Here is a 20,499-nt window from a genome sequence, read left to right as displayed (position 1 = left end):
ACACTGATACTGGCAGCATAATGGAGTCAGCGAAGAGTGCGGTAGTTTGTCTCCTTCTTACACTGACACTGGCAGCATAATGGAGTCAGCGAAGAGTGCGGTAGTTTAACTCCAACACTGAGAGTGGAACAGCAACATCAGAGGTCTACATTAAAACTCTAGTAACATCACTGGTGTTTTTACAGGCACTGCGACCTTCCCTCTGGCCTGGTAAAACTCTCCCCTCCATCAATAACACTTAAAAAGCTTTTCTCAACTCCCAGTTCGTCTACTTTGTGGGGGTTAAAACTTTGTTGGTGGTGGGGTTAGGGTGGGGTAGTTAGGGTGGTGGAGGGGTGGTTGAGGGGAAGTTGGGGTGATATTGGAGGGGTAGTGTTAGGGGTGAAAATCTGGGGTCGGGGTAGAGGCGACGATGTGGTGGAGGCTTGAGGCGGTGCTGGTGACACTGGTGACGGCAGTGACGTGGTGACAGTAATGACGATGGTGACAATGGTGACAGCGGTAACAGTGATGGCAATGGTAACAGTGATGGCAATGGTAACAGTGGTGACAATGGTAACAATGGTAACAGTTGTAACAGCGGTAACAGTGGTGACAATTATAACTAACAAATCTTTATAAATATTTAAACTTTACAACAAAACTTTATAACTAATAAAACTTTATAATTAATAAAACTTTATAACTACTAAAACTTTATAACTAATAAAACTTTATAACTAATAAAACTTTATAATTAATAAAACTTTATAATTAATGAAACTTTAAAACTAATAAAGCTTTATAACTAATAAAACTAAATTAAAAACACTTTATAACTAATCGAACTTTATAACTAATAAAACTTTATAACTAATAAAGCTTTATAACTAATAAAACTTTATAACTAATAAAACTTTATAACTAATAAAACTTTATAACTAATAAAACTTTATAACTAATAAAACTTCATAACTAATAAAACTTTATAACTAATAAAACTTTATAACCAATAAAACTTTATAATAAAACTTTATAACTAATAAAACTTTATAACTAATAAAACTTTATAACTAATAAAGCTTTATAACTAATAAAACTTTGTAACTAATAAAACTTTATAACTAATAAAACTTTATAACTAATAAAACTTTATAACTAATAAAACTTTATAACTAATAAAACTTTATAACTAATAAAACTTTATAACCAATAAAACTTTATAATAAAACTTTATAACTAATAAAACTTTATAACTAATAAAACTTTATAACTAATAAAGCTTTATAACTAATAAAACTTTATAACTAATAAAACTTTATAACTAATAAAACTTTATAACTAATAAAACTTTATAACTAATAAAACTTTATAACTAATAAAACTTTATAACCAATAAAACTTTATAATAAAACTTTATAACTAATAAAGCTTTATAACTAATAAAACTTTATAACTAATAAAGCTTTATAACTAATAAAACTTTATAACTAATAAAACTTTATAATAAAACTTTATAACTAATAAAGCTTTATAACTAATAAAACTTTATAACTAATAAAGCTTTATAACTAATAAAACTTTATAACTAATAAAACTTTATAACTAATAAAACTTTATAACTAATAAAACTTTATAACTAATAAAACTTTATAACTAATAAAATTTTATAACTAATAAAACTTTATAACCAATAAAACTTTATAATAAAACTTTATAACTAATAAAACTTTATAATAAAACTTTATAACTAATAAAACTTTATATTAAAACTTTATAACTAATAAAACTTTATAATCAAACTTTATAACTAATAAAACTTTATAATCAAACTTTATAACTAATAAAACTTTATAATCAAACTTTATAACTAATAAAACTTTATAATCAAACTTTATAACTAATAAAACTTTATAATCAAACTTTATAACTAATAAAACTTTATAATCAAACTTTATAACTAATGAAACTTTATAATAACACTTTATAACTAATAAAACTTTATAATCAAACTTTATAACTAATAAAACTTTATAACCAATAAAACTTTATAATAAAACTTTATAACTAATAAAACTTTATAACTAATAAAACTTTATAATAAAACTTTATAACTAATAAAACTTTATAATCAAACTTTATAACTAATAAAACTTTATAATCAAACTTTATAACTAATAAAACTTTATAATCAAACTTTATAACTAATAAAACTTTATAATCAAACTTTATAACTAATAAAACTTTATAATCAAACTTTATAACTAATAAAACTTTATAACCAATAAAACTTTATAATAAAACTTTATAACTAATAAAACTTTATAACTAATAAAACTTTATAATAAAACTTTATAACTAATAAAACTTTATAATCAAACTTTATAACTAATAAAACTTTATAATCAAACTTTATAACTAATAAAACTTTATAATCAAACTTTATAACTAATAAAACTTTATAATCAAACTTTATAACTAATAAAACTTTATAATCAAACTTTATAACTAATAAAACTTTATAATCAAACTTTATAACTAATAAAACTTTATAATCAAACTTTATAACTAATAAAACTTTATAATCAAACTTTATAACTAATAAAACTTTATAACCAATAAAACTTTATAATAAAACTTTATAACTAATAAAACTTTATAACTAATAAAACTTTATAATAAAACTTTATAACTAATAAAACTTTATAATCAAACTTTATAACTAATAAAACTTTATAATCAAACTTTATAACTAATAAAACTTTATAATCAAACTTTATAACTAATAAAACTTTATAATCAAACTTTATAACTAATAAAACTTTATAATCAAACTTTATAACTAATAAAACTTTATAATCAAACTTTATAACTAATAAAACTTTATAATCAAACTTTATAACTAATAAAACTTTATAATCAAACTTTATAACTAATAAAACTTTATAACCAATAAAACTTTATAATAAAACTTTATAACTAATAAAACTTTATAACTAATAAAACTTTATAATAAAACTTTATAACTAATAAAACTTTATAATCAAACTTTATAACTAATAAAACTTTATAATCAAACTTTATAACTAATAAAACTTTATAATCAAACTTTATAACTAATAAAACTTTATAATCAAACTTTATAACTAATAAAACTTTATAATCAAACTTTATAACTAATAAAACTTTATAACCAATAAAACTTTATAATAAAACTTTATAACTAATAAAACTTTATAACTAATAAAACTTTATAACCAATAAAACTTTATAATAAAACTTTATAACTAATAAAACTTTATAACTAATAAAACTTTATAACCAATAAAACTTTATAATAAAACTTTATAACTAATAAAACTTTATAACTAATAAAACTTTATAATAAAACTTTATAACTAATAAAACTTTATAACTAATAAAACTTTATAACCAATAAAACTTTATAATAAAACTTTATAACTAATAAAACTTTATAACTAATAAAACTTTATAATAAAACTTTATAACTAATAAAACTTTATAATCAAACTTTATAACTAATAAAACTTTATAACCAATAAAACTTTATAATAAAACTTTATAACTAATAAAACTTTATAACTAATAAAACTTTATAACCAATAAAACTTTATAATAAAACTTTATAACTAATAAAACTTTATAACTAATAAAACTTTATAACCAATAAAACTTTATAATAAAACTTTATAACTAATAAAACTTTATAACTAATAAAACTTTATAATAAAACTTTATAACTAATAAAACTTTATAACTAATAAAACTTTATAACCAATAAAACTTTATAATAAAACTTTATAACTAATAAAACTTTATAACTAATAAAACTTTATAATAAAACTTTATAACTAATAAAACTTTATAATCAAACTTTATAACTAATAAAACTTTATAATCAAACTTTATAACTAATAAAACTTTATAATCAAACTTTATAACTAATAAAACTTTATAATCAAACTTTATAACTAATAAAACTTTATAATCAAACTTTATAACTAATAAAACTTTATAATCAAACTTTATAACTAATAAAACTTTATAATCAAACTTTATAACTAATAAAACTTTATAACTAATAAAACTTCTTCAATCCTCTCTAACAAAATTCTCTTTATTTCTTCCACAGTAAAATCATTTCGGAGGTTCCACGCGACAGGTCAGTACATTATATCTACCTGTACATCTACCTGTACATCTACCTGTACATCTATTTGAACTTCTACTTGTACGTCTACCTGTACATCTACCTGTACATCTACTTGAACTTCTACTTGTACGTCTACCTGTACATCTACCTGTACATCTACCTCTATACCCACTTGTACATCTACTTCTAGGTCTACCTATACATCTCCCTGTACATCTACTTGTACATCTACTTGTACATCTACTTGTACATCGTCTACATCTAAGTTAGAGCCAGCCTCACATTGTATCTGATGTGTATATCCCTGCTGTGTATATCCCTGCTCTCTATCCCTGCAATGTATGTCCCTGTTGCTGTGCATATTCCTGGTGTGTATATCCCTGGTGTGTATATCCCTGGTGTGCATATCCCTGGTGTGTATATCCCTGCTGTATATATCTCTACTGTGTATATCCCTTCTGTGTATATTTCTGCTCTCTATCCCTGCTGTGTATGTCCCTGCTGCTGTACATATTCTTGGTGTGTATATTCCTGGTGTGTATATCCCTGGTTTGTATATCCCTGCTGTGTATATTCCTGCTGTATATATCCCTACTGTGTATATTCCTTCTGTGTACATCCCTTCTGTGTATATTCCTGCTCTCTATCCCAGCTGTATATGTCCCTGCTGCTGTACATATTCCTGGTGTGTATATTCCTGGTGTGTATATCTCTGCTGTGTATATCCCTGCTGTGTATATTCCTGCTGTATATATCCCTACTGTGTATATCCCTTCTGTGTATATAACTTCTGTGTATATCCCTGCTGTATATATCCCTGCTGTGTATATCTCTGTTGTGTATATCCCTGCGGTGTATATCCCTGGTGTGTATGTCCCTGCTGTGTATATTCATGCTGTGTACTTCCCTGCTGTGTATATCCCTGTTGTATATCCTGCTGTGTATATCCCTGCTGTGTATATCCCTGCTGTGTATATCCCTGCTGTGTATATCCCTGCTGTGTATATCCCTGCTGTGTATATCCCTGCTGTGTATATCCCTGCTGTGTATATTGCTGTGTATCAGCGAAGACACATGTATATCGTAATGTAAGTCTTAAAGTAGAGGGCGGCCACAAAATCACTCCCTGATTTCAAACAGGTATAACATGTAACTTTACTGTAATAATCTTTCACAGTAAGTAGCTTCAGATGCAGGATTTCATTAAGTTTCATGTGGTATAGTGTAGCATTAAAGGCAGTCAATGTGCGCCACTCTGGTTGCGATGTCCAGTTCGGTCCAGACACTCTGCAGCATATCTGGAGTTATTACGCGTTCTGCTTCAGTGACCTCTGGAAGTGGCCTGTGAGGTCACCGGACCTAACTGTTTGTGACTTCTTTTTTTAGGGGTACGTGAGGAGCACAGTTTACGTACCACCACTACCTGCAACCCTGGAGGAGCTGAAAATTTCGATCACTCAAGCAGTTCGCATGATAACACCAGATATACTGCCTAGCGTCTGGAACGAACTGGACTACCACATCGATGTTTGCCGAGCAACCAGAGGGGCGCACATTGAGCGCCTTTAATGCTACACTATACAACATTAAGCAGAATGAAATCTTGTATCTGAAGGTATTATCTGTGAATGACTATTACAGTAAAGTTAGATGTTATACCTGTTTGAAATTAGGGAGTGTTTTTTTGGACACCCTGTCTATCTTAAAGTATGTTTTAAAGTATATCTGAAAGTATATCTTAATGTACATCTTAATGTATAATACACTGAAAGTACATTTACATCCTGTTTTGGGTATTAAAGTATTCTTGAAAGGTGATAAACAGGTAACATGCAGCCTTAATGACCCTCGTGTGGTAGATGGGCTTTAAACCTAGAACTGTTCCAGCCTCGTTATTGTGGGTCAGTTATGGTGTTCCAACCATGGTATTGTGGGTCAGTTATGGTGTTCCAACCATGGTATTGTGGGTCAGTTATGGTGTTCCAACCACGGTATTGTGGGTCAGTTATGGTGTTCCAACCATGGTATTGTGGGTCAGTTATGGTGTTCCAACCATGGTATTGTGGGTCAGTTATGGTGTTCCAACCACGGTATTGTGGGTCAGTTATGGTGTTCCAACCATGGTATTGTGGGTCAGTTATGGTGTTCCAACCATGGTATTGTGGGTCAGTTATGGTGTTCCAACCACGGTATTGTGGGTCAGTTATGGTGTTCCAACCATGGTATTGTGGGTCAGTTATGGTGTTCCAACCATGGTATTGTGGGTCAGTTATGGTGTTCCAACCACAGTATTGTGGGTCAGTTATGGTGTTCCAACCCTGGTATTGTGGGTCAGTTATGGTGTTCCAACCATGGTATTGTGGGTCAGTTATGGTGTTCCAACCACGGTATTGTTGGTCAGTTATGGTGTTCCAACCATGGTATTGTAGGTCAGTTATGGTGTTCCAACCACGGTATTGTGGGTCAGTTATGGTGTTCCAACCATGGTATTGTAGGTCAGTTATGGTGTTCCAACCACGGTATTGTGGGTCAGTTATGATGTTCCAACCACGGTACTGTGGGTCAGTTATGGTGTTCCAACCACGGCATTGTGGGTCAGTTATGGTGTTCCAACCACGGTATTGTGGGTCAGCTATGGTGTTCCAACCACGGCGTTGTAGGTCATTTATGGTGTTCCAACCACGGCATTGTGGGTCAGTTATGGTGTTCCAACCACGGTATTGTGGGTCAGTTATGGTGTTCTAACCACGGTATTGTGGGTCAGTTATGTTGTTCCAACCACGGCGTTGTGGGTTATTTATGGTGTTCCAACCACGGCATTGTGGGTCAGTTATGGTGTTCCAACCACGGTATTGTGGGTCAGTTATGGTGTTCCAACCACGGTATTGTGGGTCAGTTATGGTGCTCCAACCACGGTATTGTGGGTCAGTTATGGTGTTCCAACCAGGGTACTGTGGGTCAGTTATGGTGCTCCAACCACGGTATTGTGGGTCAGTTATGGTGTTCCAACCATGGTATTGTGGGTCAGTTATGGTGTTCCAACCACGGTATTGTGGGTCAGTTATGGTGTTCCAACCACGGTATTGTGGGTCAGTTATGGTGTTCCAACCACGGTATTGTGGGTCATTTATGGTGTTCCAACCACGGTATTGTGGGTCAGTTATGGTGCTCCAACCACGGTATTGTGGGTCAGTTATGGTGTTCCAACCACGGTATTGTAGGTCAGTTATGGTGCTCCAACCACGGTATTGTGGGTCAGTTATGGTGTTCCAACCACGGTATTGTGGGTCAGTTATGGTGTTCCAACCACGGTATTGTGGGTCAGTTATGGTGCTCCAACCACGGTATTGTGGGTCAGTTATGGTGTTCCAACCACGGTATTGTGGGTCAGTTATGGTGTTCCAACCACGGTATTGTGGATCAGTTATGGTGTTCCAACCACGGTATTGTGGGTCATTTATAGTGTTCCAACCACGGTATTGTGTGTCAGTTATTGTGTTCCAACCACGGTATTGTGGGTCAGTTATGGTGTTCCAACCACGGTATTGTGGGTCAGTTATGGTGTTCCAACCACGGTATTGTGGGTCAGTTATGGTGTTCCAACCACGGTATTGTGGGTCAGTTATGGTGTTCCAACCACGGTATTGTGGGTCAGTTATGGTGTTCCAACCACGGTATTGTGGGTCAGTTATGGTGTTCCAACCACGGTATTGTGGGTCAGTTATGGTGTTCCAACCACGGTATTGTGGGTCAGTTATGGTGTTCCAACCACGGTACTGTGGGTCAGTTATGGTGTTCCAACCACGGTATTGTGGCATTCTCGTTGTATTTTTTTTATCGTTTTTAACTTAACCAGTTTTTGAAATAATAATAATAATCCAGTCGTCAAAATTTTGATAATTTAGAAATGCTGTCAAAAATAACTTCATAATTCGAAATTATCTCAACGTTATAGATAATTATTGAGATAATTACATTCCTGATTATTTTGTAATTATTTAATAATTCTGGTGAGTATTTTGTACCTGTTGAGGAATTGTGAGAGGGGAAATGAGGGGAGGGTAGGAAGGATGAGGGAAAGAACGTATGAGAGAGACGAGGCAAATGTGGGAGTGAAGGAGATGTAAATGAGGAAAGGGTAGATGTAGACGAGGGGAAGAGAGGGTAGATGTAGACGAGGGGAAGAGAGAGTAGATGTAGACGAGGGGAAGAGAGAGTAGATGTAGACGAGGGGAAGAGAGGGTAGATGTAGACGAGGGGACGAGGGGGTAGATGTAGACGAGGGTAAGAGTGGGTAGATGTAGACGAGGGGAAGACGGGGTAGATGTAGACGAGGGGAAGACGGGGTAGATGTAGACGAGGGGAAGACGGGGTAGATGTAGACGAGGGGAAGAGAGGGTAGATGTAGACGAGGGGAAGAGAGGGTAGATGTAGACGAGGGGAAGAGAGGGTAGATGTAGACGAGGGGAAGACGGGGTAGATGTAGACGAGGGGAAGAGAGGGTAGATGTAGACGAGGGGAAGACGGGGTAGATGTAGACGAGGGGAAGAGAGGGTAGATGTAGACGAGGGGAAGAGAGGGTAGATGTAGACGAGGGGAAGACGGGGTAGATGTAGACGAGGGGAAGAGAGGGTAGATGTAGACGAGGGGAAGACGGGGTAGATGTAGACGAGGGGAAGAGAGGGTAGATGTAGACGAGGGGAAGACGGGGTAGATGTAGACGAGGGGAAGACGGGGTAGATGTAGACGAGGGGAAGACGGGGTAGATGTAGACGAGGGGAAGAGAGGGTAGATGTAGACGAGGGGAAGAGAGGGTAGATGTAGACGAGGGGAAGAGAGGGTAGATGTAGACGAGGGGAAGACGGGGTAGATGTAGACGAGGGGAAGAGAGGGTAGATGTAGACGAGGGGAAGACGGGGTAGATGTAGACGAGGGGAAGAGAGGGTAGATGTAGACGAGGGGAAGAGAGGGTAGATGTAGACGAGGGGAAGACGGGGTAGATGTAGACGAGGGGAAGAGAGGGTAGATGTAGACGAGGGGAAGACGGGGTAGATGTAGACGAGGGGAAGAGAGGGTAGATGTAGACGAGGGGAAGACGGGGTAGATGTAGACGAGGGGAAGACGGGGTAGATGTAGACGAGGGGAAGACGGGGTAGATGTAGACGAGGGGAAGACGGGGTAGATGTAGACGAGGGGAAGACGGGGTAGATGTAGACGAGGGGAAGAGAGGGTAGATGTAGACGAGGGGAAGACGGGGTAGATGTAGACGAGGGGAAGAGAGGGTAGATGTAGACGAGGGGAAGACGGGGTAGATGTAGACGAGGGGAAGACGGGGTAGATGTAGACGAGGGGAAGACGGGGTAGATGTAGACGAGGGGAAGAGAGGGTAGATGTAGACGAGGGGAAGACGGGGTAGATGTAGACGAGGGGAAGACGGGGTAGATGTAGACGAGGGGAAGAGAGGGTAGATGTAGACGAGGGGAAGACGGGGTAGATGTAGACGAGGGGAAGAGAGGGTAGATGTAGACGAGGGGAAGACGGGGTAGATGTAGACGAGGGGAAGAGAGGGTAGATGTAGACGAGGGGAAGACGGGGTAGATGTAGACGAGGGGAAGAGAGAGTAGATGTAGACGAGGGGAAGAGAGGGTAGATGTAGACGAGGGGAAGAGAGGGTAGATGTAGACGAGGGGAAGAGAGAGTAGATGTAGACGAGGGGAAGAGAGAGTAGATGTAGACGAGGGGAAGAGAGAGTAGATGTAGACGAGGGGAAGAGAGGGTAGATGTAGACGAGGGGAAGAGAGGGTAGATGTAGACGAGGGGAAGAGAGGGTAGATGTAGACGAGGGGAAGAGAGGGTAGATGTAGACGAGGGGAAGAGAGGGTAGATGTAGACGAGGGGAAGAGAGGGTAGATGTAGACGAGGGGAAGAGAGGTAGATGTAGACGAGGGGAAGAGAGGGTAGATGTAGACGAGGGGAAGAGAGAGTAGATGTAGACGAGGGGAAGAGAGGGTAGATGTAGACGAGGGGAAGAGAGGGTAGATGTAGACGAGGGGAAGAGAGGGTAGATGTAGACGAGGGGAAGAGAGGTAGATGTAGACGAGGGGAAGAGAGGGTAGATGTAGACGAGGGGAAGAGAGAGTAGATGTAGACGAGGGGAAGAGAGGGTAGATGTAGACGAGGGGAAGAGAGGGTAGATGTAGACGAGGGGAAGAGAGGGTAGATGTAGACGAGGGGAAGAGAGAGTAGATGTAGACGAGGGGAAGAGAGGGTAGATGTAGACGAGGGGAAGAGAGAGTAGATGTAGACGAGGGGAAGAGAGGGTAGATGTAGATGAGGGGAAGAGAGAGTAGATGTAGACGAGGGGAAGAGAGGGTAGATGTAGACGAGGGGAAGAGAGAGTAGATGTAGACGAGGGGAAGAGAGGGTAGATGTAGATGAGGGGAAGAGAGAGTAGATGTAGACGAGGGGAAGAGAGGGTAGATGTAGATGAGGGGAAGAGAGAGTAGATGTAGACGAGGGGAAGAGAGGGTAGATGTAGACGAGGGGAAGAGAGAGTAGATGTAGACGAGGGGAAGAGAGGGTAGATGTAGATGAGGGGAAGAGAGAGTAGATGTAGACGAGGGGAAGAGAGGGTAGATGTAGACGAGGGGAAGAGAGAGTAGATGTAGACGAGGGGAAGAGAGGGTAGATGTAGATGAGGGGAAGAGAGAGTAGATGTAGACGAGGGGAAGAGAGGGTAGATGTAGATGAGGGGAAGAGAGAGTAGATGTAGACGAGGGGAAGAGAGGGTAGATGTAGATGAGGGGAAGAGAGAGTAGATGTAGACGAGGGGAAGAGAGGGTAGATGTAGATGAGGGGAAGAGAGAGTAGATGTAGACGAGGGGAAGAGAGGGTAGATGTAGATGAGGGGAAGAGAGAGTAGATGTAGACGAGGGGAAGAGAGGGTAGATGTAGATGAGGGGACGAGAGAGTAGAGGTAGACGAGGGGAAGAGAGGGTAGATGTAGATGAGGGGAAGAGAGAGTAGATGTAGACGAGGGGAAGAGAGAGTAGATGTAGACGAGGGGAAGAGAGGGTAGATGTAGATGAGGGGAAGAGAGAGTAGATGTAGACGAGGGGAAGAGAGGGTAGATGTAGATGAGGGGAAGAGAGAGTAGATGTAGACGAGGGGAAGAGAGAGTAGATGTAGACGAGGGGAAGCGAGGGTAGAGGTAGATGAGGGGAAGAGAGGGTAGATGTAGACGAGGGGAAGAGAGGGTAGATGTAGACGAGGGGAAGAGAGGGTAGATGTAGACGAGGGGAAGAGAGGGTAGATGTAGACGAGGGGAAGAGGGGTGAGGGGAAGAGAGGGTAGATGTAGACGAGGGGAAGAGAGGGTAGATGTAGACGAGGGGAAGAGAGGGTAGATGTAGACGAGGGGAAGAGAGGGTAGATGTAGACGAGGGGAAGAGAGGGTAGATGTAGACGAGGGGAAGAGAGGGTAGATGTAGACGAGGGGAAGAGAGGGTAGATGTAGACGAGGGGAAGAGAGGGTAGATGTAGACGAGGGGAAGAGAGGGTAGATGTAGACGAGGGGAAGAGAGGGTAGATGTAGACGAGGGGAAGAGAGGGTAGATGTAGATGAGGGGAAGAGAGGGTAGATGTAGACGAGGGGAAGAGAGGGTAGATGTAGACGAGGGGAAGAGAGGGTAGATGTAGACGAGGGGAAGAGAGGGTAGATGTAGACGAGGGGAAGAGAGGGTAGATGTAGACGAGGGGAAGAGAGGGTAGATGTAGACGAGGGGAAGAGAGGGTAGGTGTAGACGAGGGGAAGAGAGGGTAGATAGACGAGGGGAAGAGAGGGTGTAGACGAGGGGAAGAGAGGGTAGTTGTAGACGAGGGGAAGAGAGGGTAGTTGTAGACGAGGGGAAGAGAGGGTAGATGTAGACGAGGGGAAGAGAGGGTAGATGTAGACGAGGGGAAGAGAGGGTAGATGTAGACGAGGGGAAGTGAGGGTAGATGTAGACGAGGGGAAGAGAGCGTAGATGTAGACGTGGGGAAGAGAGGGTAGATGTAGACGAGGGGAAGAGAGGGTAGATGTAGACGAGGGGAAGAGAGAGTAGATGTAGACGAGGGGAAGAGAGGGTAGATGTAGACGAGGGGAAGAGAGAGTAGATGTAGACGAGGGGAAGAGAGAGTAGATGTAGACGAGGGGAAGAGAGGGTAGATGTAGACGAGGGGAAGAGAGGGTAGATGTAGACGAGGGGAAGAGAGGGTAGATGTAGACGAGGGGAAGAGAGAGTAGATGTAGACGAGGGGAAGAGAGGGTAGATGTAGACGAGGGGAAGAGAGGGTAGATGTAGACGAGGGGAAGAGAGGGTAGATGTAGACGAGGGGAAGAGAGGGTAGATGTAGACGAGGGGAAGAGAGAGTAGATGTAGACGAGGGGAAGAGAGGGTAGATGTAGACGATGGGAAGAGAGGGTAGATGTAGACGAGGGGAAGAGAGGGTAGATGTAGACGAGGGGAAGAGAGGTAGATGTAGACGAGGGGAAGAGAGGGTAGATGTAGACGAGGGGAAGAGAGGGTAGATGTAGACGAGGGGAAGAGAGGGTAGATGTAGACGAGGGGAAGAGAGGGTAGATGTAGACGAGGGGAAGAGAGGGTAGATGTAGATAGATGTAGGAGGGGAAGAGAGGGTAGATGTAGACGAGGGGAAGAGATAGGTAGACGAGGGGAAGAGAGGGTAGATGTAGATGAGGGAAGAGAGGGTAGATGTAGACGAGGGTAAGTGTGGGTAGATGTAGACGAGGGGAAGAGAGGGTAGATGTAGATGAGGGGAAGAGAGGGTAGATGTAGACGAGGGGAAGAGATGGTAGATGTAGACGAGGGGAAGAGAGGGTAGATGTAGATGAGGGGAAGAGAGGGTAGATGTAGACGAGGGGAAGAGAGGGTAGATGTAGACGAGGGGAAGAGAGGGTAGATGTAGACGAGGGGAAGAGAGGGTAGATGTAGACGAGGGGAAGAGAGGGTAGATGTAGACGAGGGGAAGAGGGGTGAATGTAGACGAGGGGAAGAGGGGATAGATGTAGACGAGGGGAAGAGGGGGTAGTTGTAGACGAGTGGAAGAGAGGGTAGATGTACATAAGGGGAAGAGGGGGTAGTTGTAGACGAGGGGAAAAGGGGGTAAATGTAGACGAGGGGAAGAGGGGGTAAATGTAGACGAGGGAAAGAGGGGTAAATGTAGACGAGTGGGTAGAGGTAAACAAGGAGAGGAGAGGTAGAAGTAGATGAGAGGAGGAGGAGGAAGGTAGATGAAGAAGAGAGGAGAGGGTAGAGGTGGACGAAGGGAGAGGAGGGGTAGAGGTGGATGATGGGAGAAGAGGGGGTAGAGGTAGACGATGGGAAGAGGAGGAGCAGACGATGGGAGAGGAGAGGGTAGAGGTGGACGAGGGGAGAGGAGGGGTAGAGGTGGATGAGGGGAGAGGAGGGGTTAGAGGTGGATGAAGGGGAGAGGAGAGGGGCAGATGTGGATGAGGGGAGAGGAGGGGCTAGAGGTGGATGAGGGGAGAAGAGGAGGTAGAGGTGGGCGAGGGGAGAGGAAGGGGTAGAGGTGGATGAAGGGAGAAGAGGGGGGTAGAGGTGGGCGAGGGGAGAGGAGGGGGGTAGAGGTGGACGAGGGGAGAGGAGAGGGGCAGAGGTTGACGAGGGGAGAGAAGGGGGTAGAGGTAGACGAGGGGAGAGGAGGAGTAGAGGTAGACAAGGAGAGAATTGTGGGTAGAGGTAGACGAAGGGAGAGGAGGGGGTAGAGGTAGACGAAGGGAGAAGAGGGGCTAGAGGTAGACGAGGGGAGAGGAAGAGGTAGAGGTAGACGAGGGGAGAGTAGGAGTAGAGGTAGACAAGGGGAGAATTGGGGGTAGAGGTAGACGAAGGGAGAGTAGGGGGTAGAGGTAGACGAGGGGAGAGGAGGGACTAAAGGTGGACGAGGGGAGAGTAGGGAGTAGAGGTAGATGAGGAAAGAGGAGGAGGTAGAGGTAGACAAGGGGAAAGGAGGGGCAGAGGTAGACGAGGGGAGAGGAGGGGTAGAGGTAAACGAGGGGAAAGTAGGGGTTAGAGGTAGACGAGGGGAGAGGAGGAGTAGAGGTAGACAAGGGGAGAATTGGGGGTAGAGGTAGACGAAGGGAGAGGAGGGGGCAGAGGTACACGACGGGAGAAGAGGGGGAAGAGGTAGACGAGGGTAGAGGATAATGTAGAGGTGGACGAGGGGAGAGTAGGGGGTAGAAGTAGACGATGGGAGTGGAGGGGGCAGAGATAGACAAGGGGAGAGGTGAGGGTAGAGGTAGGCAAGGGGAGAGGAGGGGCAGAGGTAGACGAGGGTAGAGGAGGGGTACAGGTAGACGAGGGGAGAGGATGGGGGTAGAGGTAGAAGAGGGGAGAGGAGGAGTAGAGATAGGCAAGGAGAGAATTGTGGATAGAGGTAGACGAAGGGAGAGGAGGGGGTAGAGATAGACGGAAGGAGAAGAGGGGGTAGAGGTAGACGAGGGGAGAGGAGGAAGTAGAGGTGGACGAGGGGAGAGAAGGGGGTAGAAGTAGACAAGGGAAGAGGTGGGGATAGAGGTAGACCAGGGGAGAGGAGGGGTAGAGGTAGACGAGGGGAGATGAGGGGGTAGAGATAGACGAGGGGAAGGGGGATAGAGGTAGACGAGGGGATAGGAGGGGGTAGGGATAGACGAGGGGAGAGAAGGGGGTAGGGATAGACGAGGAGAGAGGAGGGGTAGATGTAGACGAAGGGAGAGGAGACTCGTCATCTATTTCTTGAAAGTCTAACATCAATTGTGTCATTTACTTGCCCACTCTCAAGGTCGCGAGTTCGACTCCCAGGCCAGTACCTGCTGGAGCCAGTGTGAGAAATAACAGTACCTGCTGGATGTCTCCTGGTGTTGGGTACTAGGTATCCCTGTACCTCCTGACGCAAATTAAAACACGAAACTAAAGAGGTGACAGCACCTAGTCACTCTCTTCCTCTTATCACCTAGACCCCCATCACCCCTCCCCCACTAACCACCCCGTCTCCCCTCTACCGTCTCCTACTCACATACCTCCCGTACCCCTTCAGAGAGTGAAAGGGGAGGGGAGATGAGGGGAGGGGAGATGAGGAAAGGGGGAGATGAGAGGAGGGGAGATAATAATAGGGGAAATGAGAGTAGGGGAGATAGGAGGGGAGATGAGGAGAGGGGGAGATGAGTGGAAGGGAGATGAGAGTAGGGGGGATGAGAGAAGGAGAGATGAAAGGAGGGGAGATGAAGGGAGTGGAGATGAGAGGAGGGGAGATAAGAGAAGAGAAGATGAGATAGGAAGGAGGGGAAGCGGAATGAGAGAGATGAGAAAAGTTAAGATGGAGGACAAGGGAAAGGAGGGGAGAAGTTAAGCTGGAAGGTGAGAAGAAGGGAGGGAAAGGGAGGGGACCGGAGGGGAGGGGAGAGGCGGGGAGGGGAGGGGGGGGGAGGGAAAGGGAGGGGAGCGGAGGGGGAGGGGAGGGGAGGGGAGAGGCGGGGGGGGGAAGGGGAGGAGAGATGAAAGGAGGGGAGGGGAGAGGCGAGGAGGGAAGTGGAGAGAAGGGTAGGGGAGAGGAGGGGAGGGGAGAGGCGGGGAGGGAGGGAGAGGAGGGGGAGGAGGGGAGGGAATGGGAAGGGAAGGGGAGGGGAGGGGAGGGGAGAGGAGGGTAGGGGAGGGGAAGGGAGGGGAGGGGAGAGGCGGGGAGGGGAGAGGCGGGGGGGAGGGGAGGGGAGGGGAGGGAAGGGGAGGGGGGAGGGGAGGGGAGAGGAGGGGAGGAGAGGGGAGCAAATGGGATGGTATAGGAAAGGAAAAAAAGAGGGAGATTTGAGAAGAGGGGAATAAATGGGTGGAGTAGGAGGGGAGAAAGAAGTGACGAAGAGGAAAATAAGGGAGAGAAGATGGGGAAAGAGTACGGGAAGGGGAGGGAATGAGAAATGGAGGGAAAGGGTAGGAGAGGAAAAGCGGAGGGGAAGGGAAGGGGAAGGAAAGGGGAAGGAAAGGGGAAGGGAAGGAGAGGAGAAGGGGAAGGGAAGTATAGGGGATGGAGAGGGGAAGGGGAGGCGTAGGTGGGAGGGTCATATGACAGTACTTGTGAGGGTGGTAGAGAGGGGGGGGGGGGAAAGCCACAGTCCCAAGACGCTGTCCTCTCTTTCTCTATCTCCCCTCATCCCTTCCCCTTTCCCCTTGCTTGCCTTCCCCCTCCCCTCCCCTCCCCTTCCTAATGACGTGGCTCCATTAGCTAATGAAGCAGTGGAGACATTGAGGTCAGGGGAGGGGAGGAAAGGAAGGGAGAGGGGAGGGGAAGTAGAGTTCTGTCTTCAAGAGGGGGAGGGAATGGGTCAGGTGTGTGAGGGGGGTAAGTAATGGGGGGGCAGGCATTTAGGGAGAGGAAGAGTGAAAGGTGACCTGGGAGGGGAAGAAGACAGGTGTTTTAGCAGGGTCAGGTGGGTAGCAGAGAAACAGGTGGGTGCTCATGGATTATCATGAGTCATCGTTATCACCAGTTATCATGAGTCATCGTTATCACCAGTTATCATGAGTTATCATTATCACCAGTTATCATGAGTCATCATTATCACCAGTTATCATGAGTCATCGTTATCACCAGTTATCATGAGTCATCGTTATCACCAGTTATCATGAGTTATCATTATCACCAGTTATCATGAGTCATCATTATCACCAGTTATCATGAGTCATCGTTATCACCAGTTATCATGAGTCATTATTATCACCAGTTATCATGAGTTATTAACTGTTATGCATTATCATTAGTTATCATGAATTATCATTAGTTATTAGGATTTATCATGAGTTATTAGAAGTTATGATTTATCATGAGTCTTCATTATCACCAGTTATCATGAATTATTAGGAGTTATCATGAGTTATCATGAATTATCATGAGTTATCAGGAGTTATCATTAATTATTATGGATCACGATGATCTATGAAAATCCGAAACGGAATCTTGTGAAAAATAATGGAGGCAGGTGTAACATTCAGGACACGATGAAAACATTTCGCTCACTTAGGGAGCTTTAAATCTCTAGTGAGCGAAACATTTCCGTAACAAATGTATTTACATTTGTTTACCTTGTCAGCATTTCCTACCAGGTTTCACCCTGTCAACAATACCCGAGGGAGCAAAAGCGATTTTGAAAAAAGGCCGCACTATTCAATTGTATTCTCTTTCCTGGAGTACTGTTTAGTGTTGACGGCTCCGTTCAGGGCAGGAGAGACATCAGAGCTGAAATACACCTCACATCATTTACTACACGCTGAGAGACGCAGTTACTAAGTCCTGAATGTAAACTCGCTGGAGCGTAGGAGAGATATACATGATAATAAATATGTGGAAGGTACTTAAGGGTCTTGTCCCAAATCTGCACACTGCCATAACAACATACTGGAGTGAGAGGCATAGGAGAAAATGTAAAGTAAGCCGAGTGAAAAGTAGGGATGCCGTGGGGACAATAAGAGAGTATTGTGTCAACATTCGTGGGTCCAGACTTTTTAACATCATATTAGAAGATACCAGAAGCACTGCTGGAACAGGTGTAGAAGCCATCAAGAAGAAAATCAACAAGTGCCTGTGTCAAGTGCCGGATTAACCAGGCTGTGATGTATATGTGGGCCAGTTAGCCGCCAGCAGCAACAGCCTGGTTGACCAGGCAAGCACCAGACAAGCCTGGTCCAGGGTCGGGCTTGTCTGGAAAACTCTCGAAAGATATTAGATTTTACCGCCGAAGTGGCTAGTTTATTGTGCACCTCATATTCTTCCTGTGGAGGGTTGCGCATGAGCAGATGGATACACAAAAGACCCAGGAACTAGGCCCCAAAAGGGTTTACAGGAGTAAATCCGGATTTAAGTCTTTAATTGATTTATCTTTTGCAAGCAGATTTAGGAAATTTGCTTAATAAGTCTGGTATCTTATTTTCATTAATAAGTTACCTTGACGTATCCCATAGGTTGTACTGTCTATTTATACATTCCTCAATAAATAGACAATTTAGCACATAGTGTTCAAGATAGTGACCATAGGGCTGGCCACATACTTTACATTTAGTTTGATCATCATTTGTATATCTGCCAGACTGCCAAAAATACACATAACCAAGCCTACAGTGCTAGTCACGGCATTATGCCGCCCCTCCCCCACACACGTACCGAAATACAAACACATACCATGAAAGATTATAATATATATATCTGCACACTTACTGAGGTTTTAATACTTAGTGCTGCGTCTTTTATGCTTAATCACGTCCCTCAGCCGTGTATGAAGACTTTGACACAAGTTCTTGAGGGTTTTGGAACTGATATCCTTGTCCAGTAAACTTCGTTTCACTATTGACCAGAGGTTCTCAATAGGGTTTAGGTCTGGGGAATTGCCTGGCCAGTCATTAAAGAACCTCACTTCACAGTCCTTAAGCCAATGAGCTACAGATTTGGTGGTATGACACAGGGCACTGTTATCCATAAAAACCGTAGCCCAACACTTGTCAAATGCCTGAGGTAACTTGTCACACAATAACTCCAGGTAATTATACTGGTTCATATACTGCTTTTTGGGAAGCATAATGAGTTCACCAACACTCTGAGCACTGAAACACCCCCAAACCATGAGCGAGTCTGGGTGTTTGGTGGTCCCACAGGTGCAGCGTGGGTCTAGCAGGTCACTACCTCTGGGTCGGTACACGTCACCCACGGTTACAGGTGACGGTGCAGGTTGCTTCATCACTCCAAAGTACTTCAGACCATGGAAATATAAACACAAATGCAGTATATTGTGATCCTTTATTGACAACGTTTCACCCACACAGTGGGCTTTTTCAAGTCACACACGGATCTACCTGGGGTTGGAAGGTACGGGAGTATTTATAGTTCAGAACGTTGAGGTCAGGTGGAGATTGCTGCATCTGATGATCTACCGGGTGGGGTTATAGAGTCTTGGGTAGCTAGGCGGGGGTATTGGACAAGTTGTGAGTAGATCTTCTGCAGTGTTCTATGTTCTTATGTGGGATAGCGATGAAGAAGTTTCTTGGCGAGTGGTTCAGCTATGTTATAGAAGCCATTGTTCTGGTTGAAATTGTTGGTTATAGAGATAAACGATGATTCCAGAATTCTTCTGTATTGAGTGTTGTCTTCTGTGGCTATAAGTCTTGAGTTTCTGTAGTTAATTAAATGGTTGTGTGAATTGCGATGCTGTACATAGGCATTCCTTGTATCGTCAGTTCTGCTTGCATATTGGTGTTCTGAAATACGTGTTTGGAGGTCTCTTGATGTTTCGCCCACATATAATTTGTTGCAGTCGTTACAAGGGATTATGTATACCCCTGCAGAGGATGGAGGCTTGTCCTGTCTACTACTGGTGATGTCCTTGATGGTCGTGGTTGTGGAGGTAGATACTTGGAATGATGTTTTGGCAAAGATGTTGGAAACATGTTTGGCAATGGAGTTGGTGGGAAGGACTATGTATCTCTTCTCGGCAGTGTCTTCTCTGGGTGTGTTGAAGATGTTTAATGCTCGCCGTCTGCAGTCTCTGATGAAGTGACGAGGATAGTGGAGTTTGGAAAATACTTGTTCAATTATAGTGCATTCTTCCTCAAGGAACTCGTTGCTGCAGATTCTGAGTGCACGCAGGAAGAAGCCTATAATTACACCACGTTTGGGTTTGGTGTCGTGGTGAGAGTAGAAGTGGAGAAGATCATTTTGGTTGGTGGGTTTTCGATAGACTTTAAAACGAAGTTCGTGGTCAGCTTTGCAGAGTAGAACATCAAGGAATGGAAGAGTGTTGTCGACTTCTTCTTCAAGTGTGAACTGGATTGAAGGCTCGACCTGGTTGAGCTTGTCTTGGAGAGCTTGAACGTTGAAGCGTTTAGGAGTTATGAGGAGAATGTCGTCAACATAACGGAGCCAGGTGACAGACGAAGGAATAATGGTGGAGAAACCACCAACCAAAATGATCTTCTCCACTTCTACTCTCACCACGACACCAAAACCAAACGTGGTGTAATTATAGGCTTTTTCCTGCGTGCACTCAGAATCTGCAGCAACGAGTTCCTTGAGGAAGAATGCACTATAATTGAACAAGTATTTTCCAAACTCCACTATCCTCGTCACTTCATCAGAGACTGCAGACGGCGAGCATTAAACATCTTCAACACACCCAGAGAAGACACTGCCGAGAAGAGATACATAGTCCTTCCCACCAACTCCATTGCCAAACATGTTTCCAACATCTTTGCCAAAACATCATTCCAAGTATCTACCTCCACAACCACGACCATCAAGGACATCACCAGTAGT

At 42.9% G+C, this 20,499-nt stretch overlaps 1 long non-coding RNA gene across 1 annotated transcript in view; it reads left to right on the top strand.

Moving 5' to 3' along the window:
• The first annotated feature begins 4,129 nt into the window (after positions 1 to 4,129).
• Positions 4,130 to 20,499, top strand: part of LOC138853343 (uncharacterized) — a 316,881-nt gene continuing 300,511 nt past the window's right edge. Inside the window, exon 1 of the long non-coding RNA XR_011392550.1 lies at positions 4,130 to 4,162. This is a non-coding gene — a long non-coding RNA (uncharacterized lncRNA). The remainder of the gene's footprint in view (positions 4,163 to 20,499) is intronic.

This window comes from Cherax quadricarinatus, chromosome 2, assembly GCF_038502225.1.
Source record: "Cherax quadricarinatus isolate ZL_2023a chromosome 2, ASM3850222v1, whole genome shotgun sequence".
NCBI lineage: Eukaryota > Metazoa > Arthropoda > Malacostraca > Decapoda > Parastacidae > Cherax > Cherax quadricarinatus.
The sequence above is the reverse complement of the archived record's forward strand: the minus strand, read 5'-3'. Positions and strand labels throughout refer to the sequence as shown.